Raw genomic sequence first — 22,770 nt, 5'->3', positions numbered from 1 at the left:
TTTGGGACTCTGGATCTTCCAGGGACAGTTGCCTTACTCATCTTGACGGTGTTTGTTTTCCACTTGTGCCTCTGCTTCTAGGCTCTCCTCTGCAGGCATAAGGGAAGAGGTTTAGGGTGCCACACTTCAAGCACATCCGTACTTGCACTGAGCATTCTTCAAAGGGGCGTTCCTTGTGCCCGCAATACCCACAGCGGACCCAAATGGAGGAGGGGCTGGTTGTTGCAGCTTATTCCCGCTTCCTCGTGCCCAGACTGCGTCAGCGCACTCTATCTTCACTGTTAGACTCCTCTCCGTTTGCAGTGCATGTGCTAGCTAGCTCCGCAAGCCTTAGTCGTGGAGCTTCGAGGACGCAGGCGAAGGAGTATAGAGGAGGACCATGGCGGCTTACCTGCAAAACAGGATGCGAGTCTTGAAATAGCCAATACTTAGTGGCAGTCACTGTAATAATGAGCCCAAAGAGCCTTTGCGGTAGCTCGTGCTTATTGATTGTTCACACTGATGAGACACATGGAAGATTGTGATTATTATCTGGGCTTGGGGAGCCTTGTGGCAGCTTGTGCTTGTTGGCTATACTTTCAAAACGTGTATCTCTATTAATATTTATTTATTTTTCATCCAGAGAGGGCCTATAGTGCCCCCGTACCACAGCAGAGCAATAACCTCTGGGCAGGCAGCAGGCAGTCAGAGCCCAGAAGGAAGGTAGGAGGAGGCCCTCGGCTGAGCGTCAGGACGTGATGTGGAGGGAGGAAGTGGCCACTCCAGAGCACTGCATACCAGATAAGCGGGATGAGTGTAGGGCACGGGTATTCATAGTATAGCCCACGGGCCTCCAGCGGTCCGGCAAGCCTTTCTTGGCAGCCCGCGGACCGTGCGACATCGTACCTGGGTTTTTTTTTTAAGTGTGCCAGCATCAGCAAACACCACCGGACTCCAAGAGACTCTGCTCTGTGAGGGCCGGGAGATTCATGCGATAGAGGGCAGCTGCAGGGGCGCTAAGAGGTGAACTACAACAAAGCCTCATTAGCAAGTAAATGGTATTTTAAAGACCTGTGAAGTACTCAGGTGTGGCTGTGTGTCAGCCTGGGAAGCTGTCTCAGCCCAGGCTGCCACACATGCGGGGTGAAGTGACGGAGGGCAGCAGGGACTGAGAGATGGCATTTACATTACACAGGGAGAGGGGGAGTGGGGCGGGGTCTGTCTCTAGGCTGCTGACAGGGACGTGTAGACACAGTACGTGTGCACTGCTCGTGTGCACTGCTCGAGGCACAGACAGAGAGATAGATAGAGATAGACAGACAGAGATAGACAGGGAAAGGCTGACAGATAGAGACAGAGGCAGATAGAGGCAGAGACAGGGACAAGCAGAGACAGCGACAGGCAGAGACAGGGACAGACAGAGACAGACAGAGATAGGGACAGGCAGGGACTGGCAGACACAGACAAATACAGAGATAGATAGAGACATAGAGGCAGAGAGACAGAGAGGCAGAGAGACATAGAGAGGGAGACTGGGAGAGAGACGGCAAGGGGGAGAGACAGAGAGAGGGAGACTGAGAGGGAGAAGGAGAGGGGGAGAGACAGAGAGAGGGAGACGGAGAGGGGAGAGGGAGGGAGAGGGAGAGACGGAGGGAGACGGAGAGGGGGAGAGGGGAAGACGAAGACGAAGAGGGGAGACGGAGAGGGAGAGAGGGAGGAGGGAGACGAAGAGGGGGAGAGGGCGGGAGATGGAGAGGGAAAGAGGGAGGGAGAGGGAGACGGAGGGAGGGAGATGGAGGGAGGGAGACGGAGGGAGGGAGGGAGACAGACGGAAGGAGGGAGACAGACAGAGGGAGGGACGGAGAAGGAGGGAGGGAGACAGACTGAGGGAGGGAGAGGGGGAGAGAGAGGGAGACAGAGATGGAGAGACAGCGGGAGATGGAGAGGGAGACAGGGAGGGAGACGGAGAGGGAGGGAGATAGGGAGAGGGAGGGAGACGGAGAGGGAGGGAGAGAGACAGAGAGTGAGACAGAGAGGGAGACGGAGAGAGGGGGAGGGAGGGAGACGGAGAGGGAGAGAGGGAGGGAGACAGAGAGGGAGAGGGGGAGAGGGAGGGAGACGGAGAGAGGGAGGGAGACGTGGAGGGAGAGAGGGAGGGAAATGGAGGGGTAGAGAGAGAGGTAGAGAGACAGAGAGGGTGACAGAGAGGGAGGGAGAGAGACGGAGAGGAAGACAGAGAGGGAGACAGAGAGGGAGACAGAGGGAGGGAGAGGGGGAGGGAGGGAGACGGAAAGGGAGATAGGGAGGGAGACAGAGAGGGAGAGGGGGAAAGGGAGGGAGATGGAGGAGGAGAGAGGGAGGGAGACGTATAGGGAGAGATGGAGGGAGGGAGAGGGAGACAGAGAGGGAGACGGAGGGAGGGAGAGAGGGAGGGAGACTGAGAGGGAGAGAGGGAAGGAGAGAGGGATGGAGACGGAGAGGGAGAGAAGGAGGGAGAGGGAGAGAGGGAGGGAGATTGAGAGATAGAGAGGGCGGGAGATGGAGAGGGAGAAAGGGAGGGAGATGGAGAGGGAGAAAGGGAGGGAGATGGAGAGGGAGACGGAGGGTGGGAGATGGAGAGGGAGACGGAGGGTGAAAGATGGAGGGAGGGAGACGGAGGGAGGAAGGGAGACAGATGGAGGGAGGGAGACAGATGGAGGGAGGGAGGCAGAGAGAGGGAGAGAGAGAGAGAGAGATGTGTATATGCCTGGTGGCTCAGGGGACGAAGGCGTCCTCTGCAGGGGCCTGTTTTGAATCTCATGGTCACAGTTTTTTTTTGCTCTAAACCCGCTCCCCCACTGACCCCGCCCCCACCGGTGTGGCCCTCGGCCACAAACCACACTGTAAATTTGGCCCCCGAGAGAAAGTTTGTGAGTGCCCATGGTGTAGAGCCTCTGACGGCCACGGGGGCCTAGCCCGCTCGGTGGCCACGACGCACCTAATGCTGGGGGGGGCTGGTGCAGTGTAGAAGAGCAGGATAGCACACTGCGCAGCAGAGCCTGCACTGAAGTGACAACCGTGGTGGCCCAGCAGCAGAAGAGCCCACACAGGCATGGGGGCCACAGATGAGGCCGTGTCGCTTTGTGGGCTGGTTTAGGCGTTTTCCGCCAACATTGTCCGGCGTGCGGTGTGGTTGGAAAAGCCCCCATCCTCAATGCCAGTGTGATGGACCTCATGGCCGAGGCCTCCTTGTTAAGGTTCGCTCAGCTTCGAAAGAAGGCACTCGCACCAGTTACAAGAATGCGGAAAAGACCCTGTGCAGTCTTTGCCTCTTTATTATAGAGCCTCTAGCCAAGCCTGGCCAGGTGATGTTGATAGAGCGCGCAGGTCACCCGGGTCACTAGTTTACCAACTTTCCACGCACTGGGCCCTGGCGTGCATACTGATGACAGTGTTTTGCATGAACCGGGTGAAACCTTTCCACGCTACTATGAGTAATTCGGGGGGTAACTCACACACCACTTACTATTCATGTACCTGACTTACCACAGGCACATTACTCCTGATGGATCAGGAGCTAGCAGTGGACAGACGACAAGATTTCCTAAAAAGAAGTAGAACTTTTATGCACTTAGTACATTTATCCACACTTTATACTGTAAAATGACCACAGACACCTGATGGGTTTTCAAAGTTTATAAAAGAAATTTCAGAATGAATATGCCAAGATAATGAGGCAAATACAAATCAACACCTCAATAATTAGTATTAATGCCACAATGTAACTATGGATTAGGGCAAGTATCATTAAGTAACTGGGAACACTACGGGGAATGAGTATTGAAGAACAAGCTATTCAAACAAGTTTTAAACTAGGGCAAAGGACGTGGGAAGGACCTAACATGTGTACTTAAACTCGGCTTCTTATGCTATTCTTACTAAGTTCACTGCAACCATGCTAAAGGGAAGGGAAAATGGAACACACTGAAACAATATGACAGTTTTAATAATATCCTAAAGGTAGGGAAAGAAGTGGAACATCACTAATAAACAGTTGCATATACATCACTTTAAAGGTGATAGAGCAATATCACAGGCAAGAGTGCTTTATTAAGAAAGGAAAGGTAAGAGTATAGTCAGACAGACACCCACGGAGGATATTTACCTAGAACGAGAATGAAGACTAACCCTGGCCACGGGTCAGTTGGGACAAGATCAGGGACAGGACCCTCAAGGATTCAGGAATACCAGAAGGTGAGCAGGTACAGCCCACGGACAATCAGGACAGGATACCCCTCAGGATTTGGGTCTAGACTGGGCTCACCAAAGGGCACGACCAACCCCTGCAGCTTCGGATGCAACGCCTGCGCTACCCCCTCCTCTGCACAGAATCCGCCAGTAACCCCGATTGGGTTTTCGAATTTCCCCAGCAAAGTGCTTCGCCAGCACTTAAGACTATTTCCACCCCTAGGAGTTTGTGGAAAGTATGGACAGAGTGCTCCGCAGCCCTCTGTATCAATCACCTATAGAGTTCGTAGGGTCAGTGACAGGTCTGCTACTCGGACAAGTCGGACAATTTCTCTAAGCTACACTAGGCTAGTTATACTGTTTTGGGACCCCTAGACCACCCACAAATGTTGCAAATGACACAGTCCCAAATTATGATTGGTCAGGAGAGGTGGTTATGTCATGGTTACCACCTATAATTCTGTGTTCCCACACTGAATATTTAATTTTTCATACCCGCCCCTTGGGTTCACGTTCCCAGGCATAGAAATATGGAAAACAATGAGAGTGTACATCATATAGAAACATTGTTTCTCAGTCAAGGTGGACTGCAGCATCTTCTAGGTGGGTTCCCAGGCGCATCTTGCTTCGGGAGCCAGCTGTCTTGTCTCAGCTTCTGCGCAGTTGGGTTTCTCCCATGTCAAGTGACAGGGTTTAGAAGAGCTTCAATATGGAGCGGCTCCCCTTCCCCAGGCCCATAGATACGTGGTACATGAAAAGCAAGCGAAAACACATTAGAATCATACATAAAAATGATTACACTGTATACCGGAAAAAACTTCACTGCACCCCTTATTTTATAATATCTAGAGCATTAAGGTTTAGTGCGAAAAGACAGATAGGCATAAGCAGCGGGGCAAGCAGAGAGCATGGTTAGAGACAAGCGGCCATGTTTGCAACAGTGTGCATGAGCAACAAATCCCTCCAAAATGCGAGTGCGTCACATCACATGGGTATGACCGACGCATGCGCAGACTGGATTTTCTGCGAAGCGGCCATTCAGTAGTGCAAGCTTTGTTTAATAAGGAAACAACACGTAGGCAAGCCTCCTAGGGACACCCGCGTGTTGGGGAAGATGCTAAATAAATGACGAACAGGTTGAATTAATATGATTACAAGTTAGGCGAGGTTCTTGAGTCAGGGCAAGTCGCTTTACGTGCGAATCCTTGCTCCATCAATCCCCTCTTTGATGATATTTACTATCATCACTATAAAGGAAACAGATGCCAACTTCATTCTTCCAATTCGCTCATCTCTATTTCCACGAATTTATTGTTGAGTTTTCTTTCAGCTTCTCTATGAGAGTGGTGATTCTTAGCTTTCTTATAAATCTGATTTCTTAATTCTTCTAATTCTAGCTCATCAACATTTCTCTTCACTCCTCTTTTATTCACAGTGTACCTTTTGCATTTTTGACATTTACAGCAGATGAATATGATCAGTACAATCACACCTATTCCAGCTATTGGCATCAGTATTTTCCATAGAAGATTTTTACCTAACTTAGAAAACCAACTACCTATCGAGGAGAGACCACCAGTTAGTCTCGTCCAGGCACTGTCAACTTCTAATGGTTTGAGTTCTTTTTCCAAATTAGTTATGTTCTTTACATATTTCTTAAGTTCGATACTTTTGTCAGGTATGTAGGTGCAACAATGTTGCGCCTTCAGCATCCTGCAGACTCCGCCCTCTTTTGCCAATAAGGTGTCAAGAGCAAGGCGATTCTGTAAAACCATTGATCTGATCGCAACCATTTCAGTATTGACCAGCAGGAATCCAGCAGCAATGTCAGTTGATAACCGATCCACTACTGTAGACAATTTGCAGATTCTGTGAGTATTCAGAACTACCCCCATTCCAGGTATCAGTGCACTAAAAATATCACCTATAATTTCTCCTACACTTTCACGTTTTCTACGCGCTAAGCCATTAGTCTCTTCATTGCTTCCAGCAGAGTTGTTCACATGGTATATCTTTGGGAAGACAATGCCAAAGTAGCAGCTTCCATACCAGTGATCCGGCAATTTGAAGTAAGCCTTGTTCCCACATATATAATACATTCCGGGAAACACAGGTTCCGACCCATTTTTGAAACCCCAACCTCAAATTACCTTGTAATTATGTTCACACTTGCTGGAACCGATGAATACATTGTTATAATACTCTGTCTTTTCTCTATGGAGACAAAGTTTCCCTTTTCGTTCAAAACCCAGCAACAAAGCAGGAGCAGCTTCGCCTTCTGAGGTGCTTTCCATCTTTTCTGCCCACCTAGGGGTTCTATCCTTTTCGTCAGTGGCCTTTTTCTGAAACTTTTCCCTCCTTCTCTCTGCCATTTTTATAAAGATCTTTTCCTGCTCTTGCAAGGAACAGGTCAGATTAGCTTGTCTAGCTTCATTTAAGTCTATTTCACCTATAGTCAGAAAATATTCTCCCATGTAACGGGTCACCTCACTTCTAATATGTACAAGGTTTAGGTTTCCACGAATAGGAAGTTCTGAAAAAATTACGTCAGTGTTTGAGTAATAGTACTGTAAAGTGCTTCTATAGAACAAGCTTGTTAATATACTACAGGAAATTCCGTAGGTCAGGGGTAAATGGTGATATGTCACGCCTTCAGCTACTGAAGTGGGTAGCTTCATGCAGACATAACAATCTTCTATTTCCATAGCTTCTACATAATGCACTAAAAGGTTAGCGAAGACATTTAAATGTGTCCTGTTTCTCATTTTGTGAAAATGTAGTCCACCCTCATCTGATGCTTCTAATTTAGGCTGTGTGTGTCTCAGACTAACTGTATTGTCACGTTTTTCTAAACTTCGTGGTGTTTCTTCAGTCTGTACAACGTCTGTGTCTAGCGTCTCGGGTTCAGTAGGGGACAAGTTAGGATCTTTACTTATCATAAAAGGTATAAAGACTGTTAGTCCTATCCATATCACTATTAACATAGCTATACTACATAAGCATATTTTACAGCAGGTTTTACAGCAACTAAATCTGTATCTTCCATTGACATTTGAATCAGACATTATAGCTTACAGGTGGTTCTTTTTCGACCCCTCTTTGTTTCTTTATACCAGAGGTTCACTTAGGCGTGTCTCAAGGAGGGTCTTCGTCAGAACTCTGATCAGCAATGGATTCTTCGTCACTTTTGCCACTTTGGTTGGGCTCATCAATTTCTTCCAACACCAAGTAAGTCCATTCAGGGCTCCGATACAATCTGTTCTGTTTCTTTACTCTGTCGCTTTTTCTGAGAGACTTGCCTCGGGCTGCTTTCCTTTCACTTTCAGCCCTTTTTCGGTCCTTTAGTTTTTCTTCAACTGTCTTTATTCGGAGTCTCAGTCTTTTGATGTATCGGGGTTCACCCTTACTCTTGTGACTTTCAGTGGTTGAGGAAACTTGACTTTCCTCGTGAACTCTCTTAATTTCACTTCGTGGTTGTTCTTTGGTCTTGGCAGTGTCTATTTCCCTTCCTGTCTGACTAGTTCCAGGTCTTTCATCTATTTCTTCTGCCTGGTTCCTAAGCTGGCCTTGTTCAGGTTGAATTTGTATTTGTTCTTTACTTTCAGGTGATCTGGTTTCTGCTTCCTGAGCACGTTCGTCTATATCTATCTGGTCCTGTTCATGCACTTCGATCCCTTTATTTTCTTCTGCATGAACTTCAACTTTAACCACTATCTGACCCTTTCCAGATTCTGGAGTTTCAGGAGGAGTGTCAATGGCTTGATCTGTCCCTACTTGGCCTGTTTCCTGATCAGGCTTGATGTGAGTCTCGATGACCTGACCTTCGTCCTCTAATTCTGTCTCACCTGCACTATCCCACTCACTATCTAGGTAGGAATATTTCCTGGTTCGTATTGGATCAAGAACCTGGTCGTCGGCAGGGAACCAATCAACGTCTTGACTTGTGCTCGGTAGTTCGATGTCAGCGAGATCCGGACCCTCTTCGGGAGTCTCTTCAGCTGGACTACCTTCAGCTTCAGTCGCGTTTTCTCCTGTTACCCGCTTCGTGTGGCTGGCATGGATCCACTTCGGTACACCAGCACACTTTACAGCAGTTGTGGTGACAAGGATCACTTGTCTTGGCTTTCCCCACTTTGGTCCAAGGCAACTCGTCCGGGTGTGCTTCTTTAACACCACCCAATCACCTGGTTTCAGTTTATGTGCTGGAGTCTTGGGCCAGTCGTCAGCTGTCTCTCCAATCTGGTGAGAGATAGAACGCACTTGGTCACCCAGCTGCTTGCAGTATTCTAGTATCAAATCATCAGAAATACTTAGCAGTTTGTGTCCAGGTACCCATGCCTGTCGCATCACTCTCCCCATTAGCACTTCATGGGGGCTCAGGCCTGTTTTTCGGTTTGGAATACTTCTCAAACTCATCAGCACAAGGGGCAAAGCTTCTATCCAGTTCATTTTGGTAGAATCACACATCTTCGCCAGTCTGGACTTGATTGTACCATTTATCTGTTCAACTATTCCAGAAGCCTCTGGATGATAGGCACAGTGCAGCCTTTGCTCCATTTTAAAGGCTCTACAGAGTTCTTTTAGGACTTCGTTGGCAAAGTGCCCACCTTGGTCTGTTTCAATAGTCTCTGGAATTCCATATCTAGGTATCAATTCCCTGAGTAAAAGTATGTCTACAGTTATGGCATCATTTTTCTTTGCTGGGTAGGCTTCCACCCATCTAGAAAATAGGCAAACTATTACTAGGACGTATCTGTATCCTTTGCACATGGGCAACTGGATAAAGTCTGCCTGCATCCTGACAAAGGGACCTACTGCCTTTCCAATTGTACTTTGTTCTACTACAGTCCTCTTTCCTGCGTTGAATTGCTGGCATACTAGGCACCTCTGGCAAAGTCTTTCCGCTTGGTTCCTGAATTTTGAATTATAGAATACCTTTTCAAACACACGACACATCGCATCCCTTCCCATATGTGTTGGTTCATGTATCATTCTGACCATTGGGTCTACCAGGCTGTCTGGCAGTACAGGCACACCAGAGGGGTCAACCACCACACCATCATTCCTGATTCGGCATTCGTTCGTCCTCCATCTGCCCTTTTCTTCCCTATCTGTTGCCTGTTGTAAGTCTCTCAATTCCTCCCATGTAGATACATTCTCAAACAACATCAGTTGGCAGCTGTTTTCACCACCCCATAATCCAATTTGGAGGGATATTTTGTGTCGGGCACAAAACTGGGCAATTTGGTCAGCGTATCGATTTCCGGCTGTCACATCATCATTTCCATATTTATGAGCCGCACACTTGACCACAGCCAATTCTTTGGGCAATTGAATTGCTACCAGTAAGTTCTGTACCACCTTTCCATTTCTGATAGGGGTACCTGAGGAAGTCATGAATTCTCTTTGTAACCATAGTTGGCCGAAGTCATGAACAACCCCATAACAGTACTGGCTATCGGTATAAACAGTAATTCTTTTGTTTTTCCCCTGTTTACAAGCTCTGGTTAATGCGATCAGTTCTGCTACTTGTGCAGATTTGACTTCGCATAGGTAAGATGCTTCCAGGGTTGTCGTCAATGTGACTACAGCATAGGCAGCACTCAGACCTCCATCCTCATGTCTTAAACACGAGCCGTCCACAAATATTGTAAGATCCCCATCAAGTAAGGCTAGTTCTCTGATATCAGGACGTGGCTTAGTGCTAAATTCTGTTAAATCTATGCAGTTATGTTCCATTTCATCCTCTGCTTCTACATCCAGAGGAACAGGTAACAGTGTTGCAGGGTTCAAGACATTGCACCGGGAAATAATTACATTTTCAGCACCTATTAGAATTCTCTCATACTTAGTCAGCCGACTAGGTGTGAGATACTGGGTCTTGGTTCTCGTCAGTAGGATTACAACAGAATGTGGAACATATACAGTGACAGGATGTCCCATGACAATATTCTCACTCTGTTCTAGACTGACGCAAGTAGCATCTACTGCCTTCAGGCACCCGGGTAATCCAGCAGCCACTGGATCTAGAGTGGCCGAAAAATAGGTCACGGGACGCCTGACCAGCCCATGCTCCTGTGTCAGGACTGAGAGTGCACAATTGTCTCTTGTGTCAGAGAACAGTTCGAAGTTCTTGGAATAATCAGGCATTCCTAATGCAGGAGCTGAACACAGACAATTTCGCAATTTTACCCATGCGGACATGCTTTCACTGTCCCAACTGACTGGGTCTTCCACTCCCTTCTTGGTCATTTTTATCAAAGGTTTGGCTAGAGCCGCGAATCCTACAATCCATTGTCTGCAGTACCCCACAACTCCTAGGAACATTCTTACTTCTTTCTGAGTTCGGGGGAGGTCCATGGTCTGAATTATCTTGATCCTTTCTGTAGTGACTTTTCGGATCCCTTTCTCTATCTGGTGCCCCAGATATTTTACTGAGTTCCTACAGAACTGTAGTTTGTCCGGTGATACCTTATGTCCTCCCTTTCCTAGGTGATTCAGCAAGGCAATGGTGTCCGTGACACAGTCAGTTTCAGTTTTAGACGCCACCAACAGGTCGTCTATGTACTGTACCAAAACGGACTCTCTTGGCAGTACTAACGATTCAAGGCATTTCTTTAGGATCTGGTTGAAAATCGATGGACTTTCAGTGTACCCTTGAGGGACACGATTCCAGACATAGACGTGGCTGTCAAATTCAAAACTAAAAAGGAACTTGCTTTCTGGATGCAATGGGATGGAAAAGAATGCATGGCATGGGTCAATGACAGTGAACCATTCCGCATCCCAAGGAATCTGATACAGTATCCCTGCGGGGTTTGGCACAATGGGACAGCAAGGTACGACAATTTGGTTTACCTTGCGCAGATCCTGCACTACCCGGTATTTTCCGCTAGGCTTTTTAATTCCAATGATGAGTGAATTGCAGGGACTGCTCATTACTTCCTGTATGATGTCTGCTTCAAGTAATCTGTTTATTTCAATTGCGACTCCAGCCTTTACTTCTGCACTCATTTTATACTGTCTGGTTCTTGGGTACACAGCATTTGTTTTTATGGCTATTTTGACTGGATCTACATTTGCCATTAAGCCTACATCTCTTCCTGTGAAATCCCATACTTCAGGTACCACTTTTAACTGCAATTCTTCAGGAAGGTCTTCAATGGACAGGGGTCGAATTTCGGTGTCCGGCCTGACTAACATCAATTTGTACAGGCCATCTTCATCTGGGGTCTGAATCTCGACACCTTTTGGTGTGCAAAAGATAGTACAGTTCATTTTGCACAACAAATCTCGTCCTAACAGGTTCACGGGACTGGAGTCACAGACCACAAATCTGTGCATTTCTTTGAAATTTCCTATGGAAATCTCCATGGGTTTAGTTACCGGAGTACTGATTATCTGATTGGAGACACCCACTACTTGGATAATGGATTGCTTCTCCCGAGAGGGGTAGGTTAGGAACATCCACTGTTCTCACAGTGGAACGGGTAGCACCAGTGTCCAATAGAAAGGTGACGTCTTTTCCCTCAACCTTTCCTTCAATGTATGGTCCAGTCTGGTCTACCGGTAAGGAGGCGCCAAGTACGCACTCCTTGTCCTCCCCCCTCAGGCCCCGTCAATCTTGATCATCACAGAGGAAAGAATCATTTAACAAATACTGTGGAATTGCCGCATTTCTCTCATTCTCTCCTTCCCATACCTCAGCCCTTTCATTCTGCTGACCCTGATTCTTATAATTCTGTCTAGGAGCGCGAGGTACTGGAGGTAGCTTTACCTGATGCTGGTTCTTTCATGTCCCCTCTTTCTGCACCTGTGGATTTAAACCATTTACAGGGGCATTACCAGCCTGCAGATGAGGACACTCGTCTCTCCAATGCCCTATCTGACCGCACCCGTGGCAGGGGAACTTCTTCATAGCCTCCTCCCGACTCATTTTTACCCGGGGTTTCCCTCCTCCCCCAGCATTGGGATTTTGGGCATTATTAGAATTATTCAATTTACTTAACTGTTTCTCTTGCTGTTCAGCCAATTTCACTTGTGCCCACATGACCTTCTCCTTGAGGGCTTTCTTCTTGTTTTCTATCTCATCCTCACAGTACTTGGCGTACTTGAGGACATCATCTATGGGCTTACCCTGCCAACTGATTTTATTATCTCGAATCCATTGGGATATTTCGGGCCTTAATCCTAGCACGAATCTGTAACTGAAATGGGTCATGTCTTTCATGTCCACATTATCGATTCCACTGTAAGTTTTGAACACTTGCAGCAACCTTTCATAAAAAGAGTGGACGGTTTCATCGCGCTCTTGGGTAGTTCTATCTATCCGGGTCCAATCAGTTTCCTTTGCGGGCACCTTTTTCTTTAGGTATTGTATGACTTGCTCATACTTCCTCATTACTTCAGGTGAGGGAGCTCCGGTTTTGGGATCTCTCGCATATTCGTCATTGGGCCAATCAATTTCAATTTTGCACTCGGTCCACAAATCTACAGGTACTACAATGTCGAAGAACCCATCCAGGTCTTTCAGGAGACATTTCTGAACCTTTATGAAGCGTTCGACCTGTCTGTACCAGTCAACTGGCTTCTCCCGCAATTTTGGAAAGTCATTTGTAAATGACACAATATCTTGTCGGGACCAAGGAACATGGACGTATTTTCCCCCAGGGACCTCTCTCATGGGACCCAATTTTTCTGCGGGACCTACTTCTTTAAGCACGTATTCGGAAGTTTGGGATTTAGCCCTACTGTCTTCCTTTTTCTTTGCCCACCGGGTTTTCCATTTTTCTACATCCCCCCATTTCTGTAGGAGTTTCAGTAATTCTTTTATCTGGATTTGTTTTCCTACTACATTCAAGCTCTCTAAGTCTTTGTCGGAAAAATCTGCTCTGTAGGGTTTCTGAAGGACTTTGGAACGACTGACATCGATTCCCATGTCTGCGGCAGTGTCCATCAATCTCTCATGGAGCAATCTAGCGTTCCGGGTAAGATTTTTGCTGATGAACAGTAACTCTTCTTCGTTAAAGGAGTTTAGCCGGTCCAATCCTACATTACCAGCCATCAGTTCCTCTATTTCTATCCTTAGTCTATAGATTTCTAAGGGTTTCGGTTGGGGTGTGGTCTCTTTCTCTAACTCTTTGGTCCATCTGTTCAATTCTTCTGGAGATACTACAGTGGCACTCCTGACCCCAGAGGTGCTTTCAATCAGAACCTCCTTTGTCCTAGCCTGAGTCCTTGCCCTCGGTACACTGCTCCCATGTTCTCTTATGGGCAGATCCATTAAGACCACTGACTCACATTCACTTTCTTGATCATCAACTATGAGCGTCTCCTTTCTTGGGGGTGGAATACTTGGGTTTGGTACAATCGGGGTTATAACAGGAGTTTGTGGACTGGCCAGTCTATCCCCGTAAAGAGGAATAGCTGGACCGATAGTTACTGGGATAGTCAGTGAATCTGGACGAGGATGTATCTGGGCTATGGTCCGAATTAAATCATCTCGCTGTCTAGCCAGGGCTTCCTTCTCTCGCTCACGCAAAGCCCTTTCTGCAGAATTGTCATGCAATATTTGGGGTACCAAGGGAGGGTAAATATTTGGGGCTGTCGGAGTAACCAACCGAGGTGGGTCTTCTCCAAACGGATGGTAATTTGGGACCGTAGAACTAGGTCTGCAAAACCCATCCCCATCACTGGTTTTACTATCTGTACCCGTTCCATCTGTCTCACTATCCCTCCGACATCTAGGATATTTGGAAAACGGGTTTGGTGAACTCAAAGGTTCTGACTCTGCAACATAGGGAGGGGGGTTTTTCATCAACAAATCCTCTAGGTGTTCATCTTCAGAGTCCCCTACGGCCATTAAGTGATGGGTTTTCTCTGTACTTTTCCCTTTCCCTTGTGCTAGTACCCCCATCATTGGAAACAATCCCTCAACCATCATATTCTGTCTCCATTGTTTCATTTTCTGCTCTTTGGTTTCTCTCTGGACCTTCGGATACCATTTGCTTACTCCCTTGTCCATCCGGGGTCTATCTCTTTCCAGAGCCTCAATCTCCCATTCTTCTAGGGCTTCGTACTGGGTTAATCTGGGTCTGGGATGTAATTCGTTCATGCGGGTTCTCAAGTTAAACAGGATTCTGCCATTAAAAGTACCATCAATAGGGAATGCTAGGACTCCGTCATCTGCAGTGTACTTTGCCCAGTTCTCTAACCATACACATGTCGATACCCTTTTTCAAACATCATGAAGGAGGCAGGAGTATTTGGTGGGGGAATGAGCACACCCTCCCTCGTTCTAATGGACTTGTCCGTCTTAAAAAAAATCTTTATTTTATCAGAAAAGGACAATTTTCTTTTTACTCCGTACATTATGCGCGGTCTACCTCGTAGAATCTGATCCTTAAGAAATCCTAGGTACTGTGGATTAGGTATAAACTCTGGATACCACATACACCTTTCCAGACTAGCTTCTAACTCGGCTTGATTAATTTTGTTTACCTTTGTGCTTCCAATGCTAGCGCGACTTTTATTTCGCGGCAGCCAATCAACACGGTGATTACAAAAGCCCTTGTCCAATGGGTGCGCGGCCTTTCGTAAGACGAGGTCTCACGCTCCGGCACTCACCCCTCCCTTACAATTTCAGCTTCACTACACACCCGCTGTCTCGACCAATACCAGCGCGGCACGGAGTGACGTCAGAGCAGTCTTCCGACTGACTCCCTCCTTTACAAGGTAACGGAAACTTTGAATTTTTCCTAAAGCGCGAGTGCAAATTTTAGTTAACAACACGCAACGTTCGCCACTGTGTCTGAGTGTTCTAAATAGAAAGAAAAATGTTCTCTCACTACAAGTAAACCACTTCTGTCTACTTTTCATTCACTCCGGGTAGACTTCTCTGTCTAACCTCCCACACAAGCAATATAGAACCTGCTACTCCTCTGACTCATCCACTTATTTCCGGGATATATACTAAGTCAGGCTTTCACCAGCGGACTACCTTGCTTACCAATCAAGCCTCGGAGACCCTATTCACTCCTTCCACATGAGACCCTTACAAGGCGATATCTCAATTGAAGTTTTAACGGACTCGTAGCTATCATTTACTCAGATGCAAAAGATCCTAATTAGTGCTTCCAGTTATTCCTAACCCTGCACTAATGACTCACGACAAGTGACCTCATCAGCTAACCGGATTCTGCTCACCGTTAGCTATAGACTTCCCCGGGGATTCGGACTACACTTAACGCTCACAGACAATTTTGTTAATATTACATATAATACTTATAGCAGCAATGCAAAAAAAATCATTTACATATACATAACAATTCTTTAAAACATTTTCGCAATATTTGAAGCAATGCAATCAATAAAAAATCTTAGCAGCACATTTTGTTTTCACGGTTTATTTATTCGACTATCTTGTCTGCCTATCTTAACTAGTCCTAACCATACTACTGCTACCAGAAAATTACTGATAGAGCGCGCAGGTCACCCGGGTCACTAGTTTACCAACTTTCCACGCACTGGGCCCTGGCGTGCATACTGATGACAGTGTTTTGCATGAACCGGTTGAAACCTTTCCACGCTACTATGAGTAATTCGGGGGGTGACTCACACACCACTTACTATTCATGTACCTGACTTACCACAGGCACATTACTCCTGATGGATCAGGAGCTAGCAGTGGACAGACGACAAGATTTCCTAAAAAGAAGTAGAACTTTTATGCACTTAGTACATTTATCCACACTTTATACTGTAAAATGACCACAGACACCTGATGGGTTTTCAAAGTTTATAAAAGAAATTTCAGAATGAATATGCCAAGATAATGAGGCAAATACAAATCAACACATCAATAATTAGTATTAATGCCACAATGTAACTATGGATTAAGGCAAGTATCATTAGAGTAACTGGGAACACTACGGGGAATGAGTATTGAAGAACAAGCTATTCAAACAAGTTTTAAACTAGGGCAAAGGACGTGGGAAGGACCTAACATGTGTACTTAAACTCGGCTTCTTATGCTATTCTTACTAAGTTCACTGCAACCATGCTAAAGGGAAGGGAAAATGGAACACACTGAAACAATATGACAGTTTTAATAATATCCTAAAGGTAGGGAAAGAAGTGGAACATCACTAATAAACAGTTGCATATAAATCACTTTAAAGGTGATAGAGCAATATCACAGGCAAGAGTGCTTTATTAAGAAAGGAAAGGTAAGAGTATAGTCAGACAGACACCCACGAAGGATATTTACCTAGAACGAGAATGAAGACTAACCCTGGCCACGGGTCAGTTGGGACAAGATCAGGGACAGGACCCTCAAGGATTCAGGAATACCAGAAGGTGAGCAGGTACAGCCCACGGACAATCAGGACAGGATACCCCTCAGGATTTGGGTCAGGACTGGGCTCACCAAAGGGCACGACCAACCCCTGCAGCTTCGGATGCAACGCCTGCGTTACCCCCTCCTCTGCACAGAATCCGCCAGTAACCCCGATTGGGTTTTCGAATTTCCCCAGCAAAGTGCTTCGCCAGCACTTAAGACTATTTCCACCCCTAGGAGTTTGTGGAAAGTATGGACAGAGTGCTCCGCAGCCCTCTGTATCAATCACCTATAGAGTTCGTAGGGTCAGTGACAGGTCTGCTACTCGGACAAGTCAGGCAATTTCTCTAAGCTACACTAGGCTAGTTATACTGTTTTGGGACCCCTAGACCACCCACAAATGTTGCAAATGACACAGTCCCAAATTATGATTGGTCAGGAGAGGTGGTTATGTCATGGTTACCACCTATAATTCTGTGTTCCCACACTGAATATTTAATTTTTCATACCCGCCCCTTGGGTTCACGTTCCCAGGCATAGAAATATGGAAAACAATGAGAGTGTACATCATATAGAAACATTGTTTCTCAGTCAAGGTGGACTGCAGCATCTTCTAGGTGGGTTCCCAGGCGCATCTTGCTTCGGGAGCCAGCTGGCTTGTCTCAGCTTCTGCGCAGTTGGGTTTCTCCCATGTCACGTGACAGGGTTTAGAAGAGCTTCAATATGAAGCGGCTCCCCGTCCCTAGGCCCATAGATACGTGGTACATGAAAAGCATGCGAAAACACATTAGAATCATACATAAAAATGATTACACTGTATACCGGAAAAAACTTCACTGCACCCCTTATTTTATAATATCTAGAGCATTAAGGTTTAGTGCGAAAAGACAGATAGGCATAAGCAGCGGGGCAAGCAGAGAGCATGGATAGAGACAAGCGGCCATGTTTGCAACAGTGCGCATGAGCAACAAATCCCTCCAAAATGCGAGTGCGTCACATCACATGGGTATGACCGACGCATGCGCAGACTGGATTTTCTGCGAAGCGGCCATTCAGTAGTGCAAGCTTTGTTTAATATGGAAACAACACGTAGGCAAGCCTCCTAGGGACACCCGCGTGTTGGGTAAGATGCTAAATAAATGACGAACAGGTTGAATTAATATGATTACAAGTTAGGCGAGGTTCTTGAGTCAGGGCAAGTCGCTTTACGTGCTAATCCTTGCTCCATCAATGTTACAGGTTGCAACTTCCAGGTCACACCAGCACCGCGAGTGCTGGGACCATTACATCTCCTATATCGTCAGAAGAGGTTCAGATCTCCAGAGGGAAAGCTGGGCTGCCTGCATGAACTGACTCCTAATAAACACCTTTGCACACAGTTGTCTGACACATGGCTAGCTTTGTTAAATTTTCTGCTGTATTGTGCTAAACGACATCCTTTTATGGTGACATCGCTGCCAGCTGCAGTTGTCATCTCTGTCCTTCCCACCTCCTGCACACTCTCTGTGGTCAAGGAACACTTGAGAGAGGGCCTTTTGCAGTACTAATGAGTCAGCAAGGTGCTCCAGGGCTGTGAATGAAGCGCCCTCTGCCAGAGCCCTCTGGCCCAGTGCCCCGAGGCCGCCTTTTCTTAAGAGCTCCACTTCTGTTTTACATTTCCATTGTGCAATGTAGTATTGCATAGGTGGAGAGGGCAGCTCAGTGTCACCAGGCTGATTATTTTTATTAACTCTCCTGGGGGGTACTTTAGAGTCTCCTTCAACCCACCTCAAGATTAGAGCGATCTCACTTGGGGAGAGCCGAGGCTTCTGAAGAAAGCCACCAATATTAGCTTGTGGTGGAATGCAGGGCAGAAGATTTCTCTTTGGATGCCAGGGCCTTGGGAAGGAAGCTGTATGCATGATTCGATACAGTAAGGCATTTAAATGATGTGAAAGCAGACGTGCATACAATTGCAAATGAAAATGATTTTTTAAGGTTAGGGCAAGCGCATGATGTAAAAACAGTAGAGATGATGGGCCGTTTCGGTACGATGGGGAAAGAACAGAAATTGGGTACACTGGTTGAGGACCACTTTGACTGAGAAAAAGGCTTGACGATGACGCTGTGTCATTGGGGATAGCAGACTCCACTCCTGGTCTTTTCTTTTACAAATATTTATTTTCGGGTGCGCTAGTCCAACTAGTTGACCTGAAATTAATTAGGACTACAACTCCCAGAATGCAGGAAGTTGATAACGAAAACCACGTGACAGGAATGTGTTGTCCCTGATGACATGGTGCTGTCTTACAACCTTAGACTGTGTTGTGCCGTTCAGGAATGTATGTAGAGCTTCCTACTCCTTGCACCCCATTATACGAACAGTAATAAGCATGGGCGTCCGCAGGGGGGGGGGGGCAAGGAGGGGCGATTGCCCCCCCCCCTGGAGCGACCCTCCTCGCCCCCCCTGCGGACGCTCATGAAAACCGTGACTTCAAGACGGGGTTTCACTCTCTTTCCTCTCCTTTCTTTTATTTGCTTCCCTGTGAAATGGATCCAAAAAGAGACGCTTTTGCTGGAAATGTTGCATTTTAATTCCAAAGTGCAGCATTGGGAATAAAAGGCTAAAATATGAAAAATAGATAAATAATAAAGTAAGACAGACTGGTAGCAAACTGGCAAAACTGATTTTATTCACACTGAAACACATTAGCGCTATACTTTTACAGAGTTTGCAAGTGAAGCGCTATTTTTGTTTTCTTGTTTTTGTTTTCCCTGGACTTGGAACTAGTTCACCAATCCTGGAGGTACTGCAATGTGTGGATTGGAAAACAAAATGTGTGCTGCGGCTCTGCGTCCAGGGATGTAGTCTTTTAACCATACTGCTTACGTTTTGTAAGGATATAAGCAATGGCCATTGAAATGGGTCCATTCAGGGCCCTGTAGTCGTGTCCTTAACTTTTCAGGCAAAAGCACTCACTGATTTCTGAATAGTGAGTGTAAAAGCATTAAGGTAACCATGTTGTTCCTGCTTAAATTTCCCATGGTTTGCTAAATTTTGCATTCCCTAGAAGTGTTTGCTTTTCCCAGGATGTTGTTACTTTTTTTTTGTAGGCCACATATTGCTCTTGTCCAGTGCGTACTTTAAATTGAGTTGCATCCAGGTGTTTATAGCAGGTAACAATTGAGTTGTAGTTGAAGACAGTGGGAGTTTTTCTCAGTGGGGCAGTACAGTGTTCAGTGGGGGAGAGGATGTGGCACTATGGTCAGAGCTGCTGAATTTAGAACTGGGAACCAGGTTCGGCCTTAATAACCAGTCCACCAGACCATTCTCCTTCGAGAGCACAAACACATGCTAGACCTTAGAAGGCTTCGCAACACCTTAGAATTCTTGGTGTTTTCGCACAAGCAGGTGGACCCTAGCATGACAAGTGTAGGTTAACCTTCAAGGCTTGTCTACCACTATCCATACTGAAGTTCACCTCCAGTCTTGCGGGCAGGCCTATGAAGCAGCACACCCTAGAACAACAGTCACTGAGGTCACAGGACCCTTGAGAAGGACCAGCTCTAGGGCGGTGCAACCAGTGTGAACGCACCGGGGCTGACAATAGGTGGAGGCATCATGTTTGCAAGTATATTATGGTTTTAAAAACGCTTGCTGCCTCCTTCCTGGTCTCCAGCACTTTTCGGCAAAAATAAAAATGTCATTATGACAATGGTGATTAATGTTCTTCCTAGAAATAGATCAGAATTTTGTCTAGTGGAAGTTTTGACTCGTGGAAAGGTAGCTCAGAGGGTTAATGTACCGGCTGCAAAGAACTGCAAAGAACATGCGCCATGCAGATCACATAATGTAAATAGGTCAGTGGGCTACTGCTTTTATCAGAGAGATCCTTTTGTTACTTGCAGTTTATAAGGTAAAATCCTAACTTAGAGTAATGAGCTATTAACTGTCATCTAAGAGCTGCATAAAAACTGCAAGGTATACATTAGAGCTTTATTTCCCCCCCCCAGGCTTTGATTAACCTAATGTCCCAAAAAGTGTTCTTTTGGACAGAAATCAATTCTGATTATTAAGGAGAACCCCCAACCATGGTATTACGTTTTAAATTCTGGGTATTGTGTTTCTCCAGACCAATCACTATAAAACTATACCGGCTATTAGTATGGTTGTCATGTGACTCCTACACCTTGTAGTTCTTAGTCTTATGTAACATTTTCTATATAGTTATTTACACACATATTGATTGTCTCTGTGTAATATGTGCGATGTAAAGTGCTCTGACACCCTACAATGGTATGAGCAGCGCTGTAAATCAAATTAAATGCATCTGAGAGATAGTGGTTATGGAGACTTGGGGGGGCACAGTTAAAGGGTGGTAGTGTGGGAGTCCATGGCAGAGGTGGTCTTTGGGGGGGCACTAACAAACATTAATGCACAGGACACCACCAGTGCTATGGCTGGCCCTGCCCTTGAGGCCAGTCTGCCTCACCAATAGGTACCTCCAATGACCTTGTTTCAGCAGTAGTAGCTGCAACTCACCAGGGATTGGCAATGCAGGTTTTGCATGCACACCAAACTAAGTTCGCAAACTTAACAGTCTCCCTGCTTCATTCACAAGCACTTTTAACATGTGCTGCCTGCTGTGGGGCCACTGGAATTAATTATGCAGCAAAGGATGACAACATTATGCGGTAGTGTTCACTAAATTTGTCATTAAAAAAAGGTTGCAGCGTAATGCAGTATATTTTCAGATATTTTATTATTTTGACATGTGTACACAAGCTAACTGTCTCTGGAAAGATTTTGCCTTATTAGTACCAGTGTAACATACAAACGCAGCAGTGAGAAAGGTGACAAATCAAACTTTACAATAGGCCATCCACTCCGCAGCAACACAAGTCACATTTTATATTAACTTTTGATATGTTTGAGCTACAAACAATTTAATAGTTTAAATGGTCAGATCATGCAGCAGATCTTGCATTATGAGGCAAATATGTCAGAGCCATCATTTTAGAGAAAACATTTGCAAACTAGGATATTTTGCCATTCAGATTTGACGCTGCTGTTGTGGTAAAAGAGAGAAGTGCTGATGACAGAAACTCCATGGCTCGGAGACAAATGGCTTGTGCTTCCACATTTTATCGTATTTGGTACATTCTGTGATTATAAGCATATCCCACTTTGTGAATATATTTTAATGTCAATAACTCATTATAACCTTAAATATTCATGTGTATCCATTGGTTGATTAAAGTGGGCAGTGAAATGCCAAACAAATACTAAAAATTGGGATGTCTGCGCATTCTGGCCACACCTCTGGCTCCACCCACAGATCCAATCCTTGGGGTATTCCCGCCCACTGTTCCCCTACTTGTTTTTCCCCACTTCGACCACTGTGTAGGACTCAGCATCCCTGGACCTGTGATGTGCCGCCGCTGCGGGCACCGCATGTGCCACACATTTACGGTGCCGGGCTTCCGCATAAGGGAGCTGGGCATTATTATATCCCTAAACGTGCGCAGGTTGTCAGTTTGACATTGACTACACGTAGAGGGACTCTAAGTTTCTTTTAAAAAATATAGCTAACATTTGGACCTATACATTTTATTTTGTATAAATGAATTGAATGTGTGTAAAATTTAGCAATGCCCAGCGAATTCTAGTAAAGGGAGCACCCATTGGCGAATTACTAGCGTGTATGATTGCTGCATTATTTATTACTAACTTTGACGTTGTGCTTTAACTTTAGATAAAAGTTATCATGAATTCTAGCACCAGGAAGCCCATATTGGTGAATATGTATGCTACAAATAATCCCTAACATACACGGTGCATACAGTATAATCTGGTGCTTTAATCATGGTCTGTTTTAAAGTATTCTGATAAAAATTGAATTGTGCTGAAGACAGCCTTGATTGGTGTTGGATCGAGGACCCGGAAGTCTGCACACCTAGCAGACAGAGATAAAGCACCTTGTCAGAAACTTTAGCGTTTTCCCTACAAGTGGTGTTTGTTGGTCTGTGGCAGGGTCAATCACATGTCCTGGATTCCTGGCATTTAATTGAATCTATTCTAGTTCTGCACCCCAGAGTTTCTTGTGCCCCACCTGGCACACATCATGTCGGAGGATGGTGATGACGTTAACATTTTGCCCCCCCCCCCCCCTGGAAAAATGTCTGCGGACGCCCATGGTAATAAGGCTGCAGATTTACTAAATTGCATTCATTTTTTAAGAGTGCGT

The sequence above is a fragment of the Lissotriton vulgaris genome, chromosome 5, assembly GCF_964263255.1.
Source record: "Lissotriton vulgaris chromosome 5, aLisVul1.2, whole genome shotgun sequence".
NCBI classification, from domain to species: domain Eukaryota; kingdom Metazoa; phylum Chordata; class Amphibia; order Caudata; family Salamandridae; genus Lissotriton; species Lissotriton vulgaris.
This window is presented reverse-complemented; position numbering follows the sequence as displayed.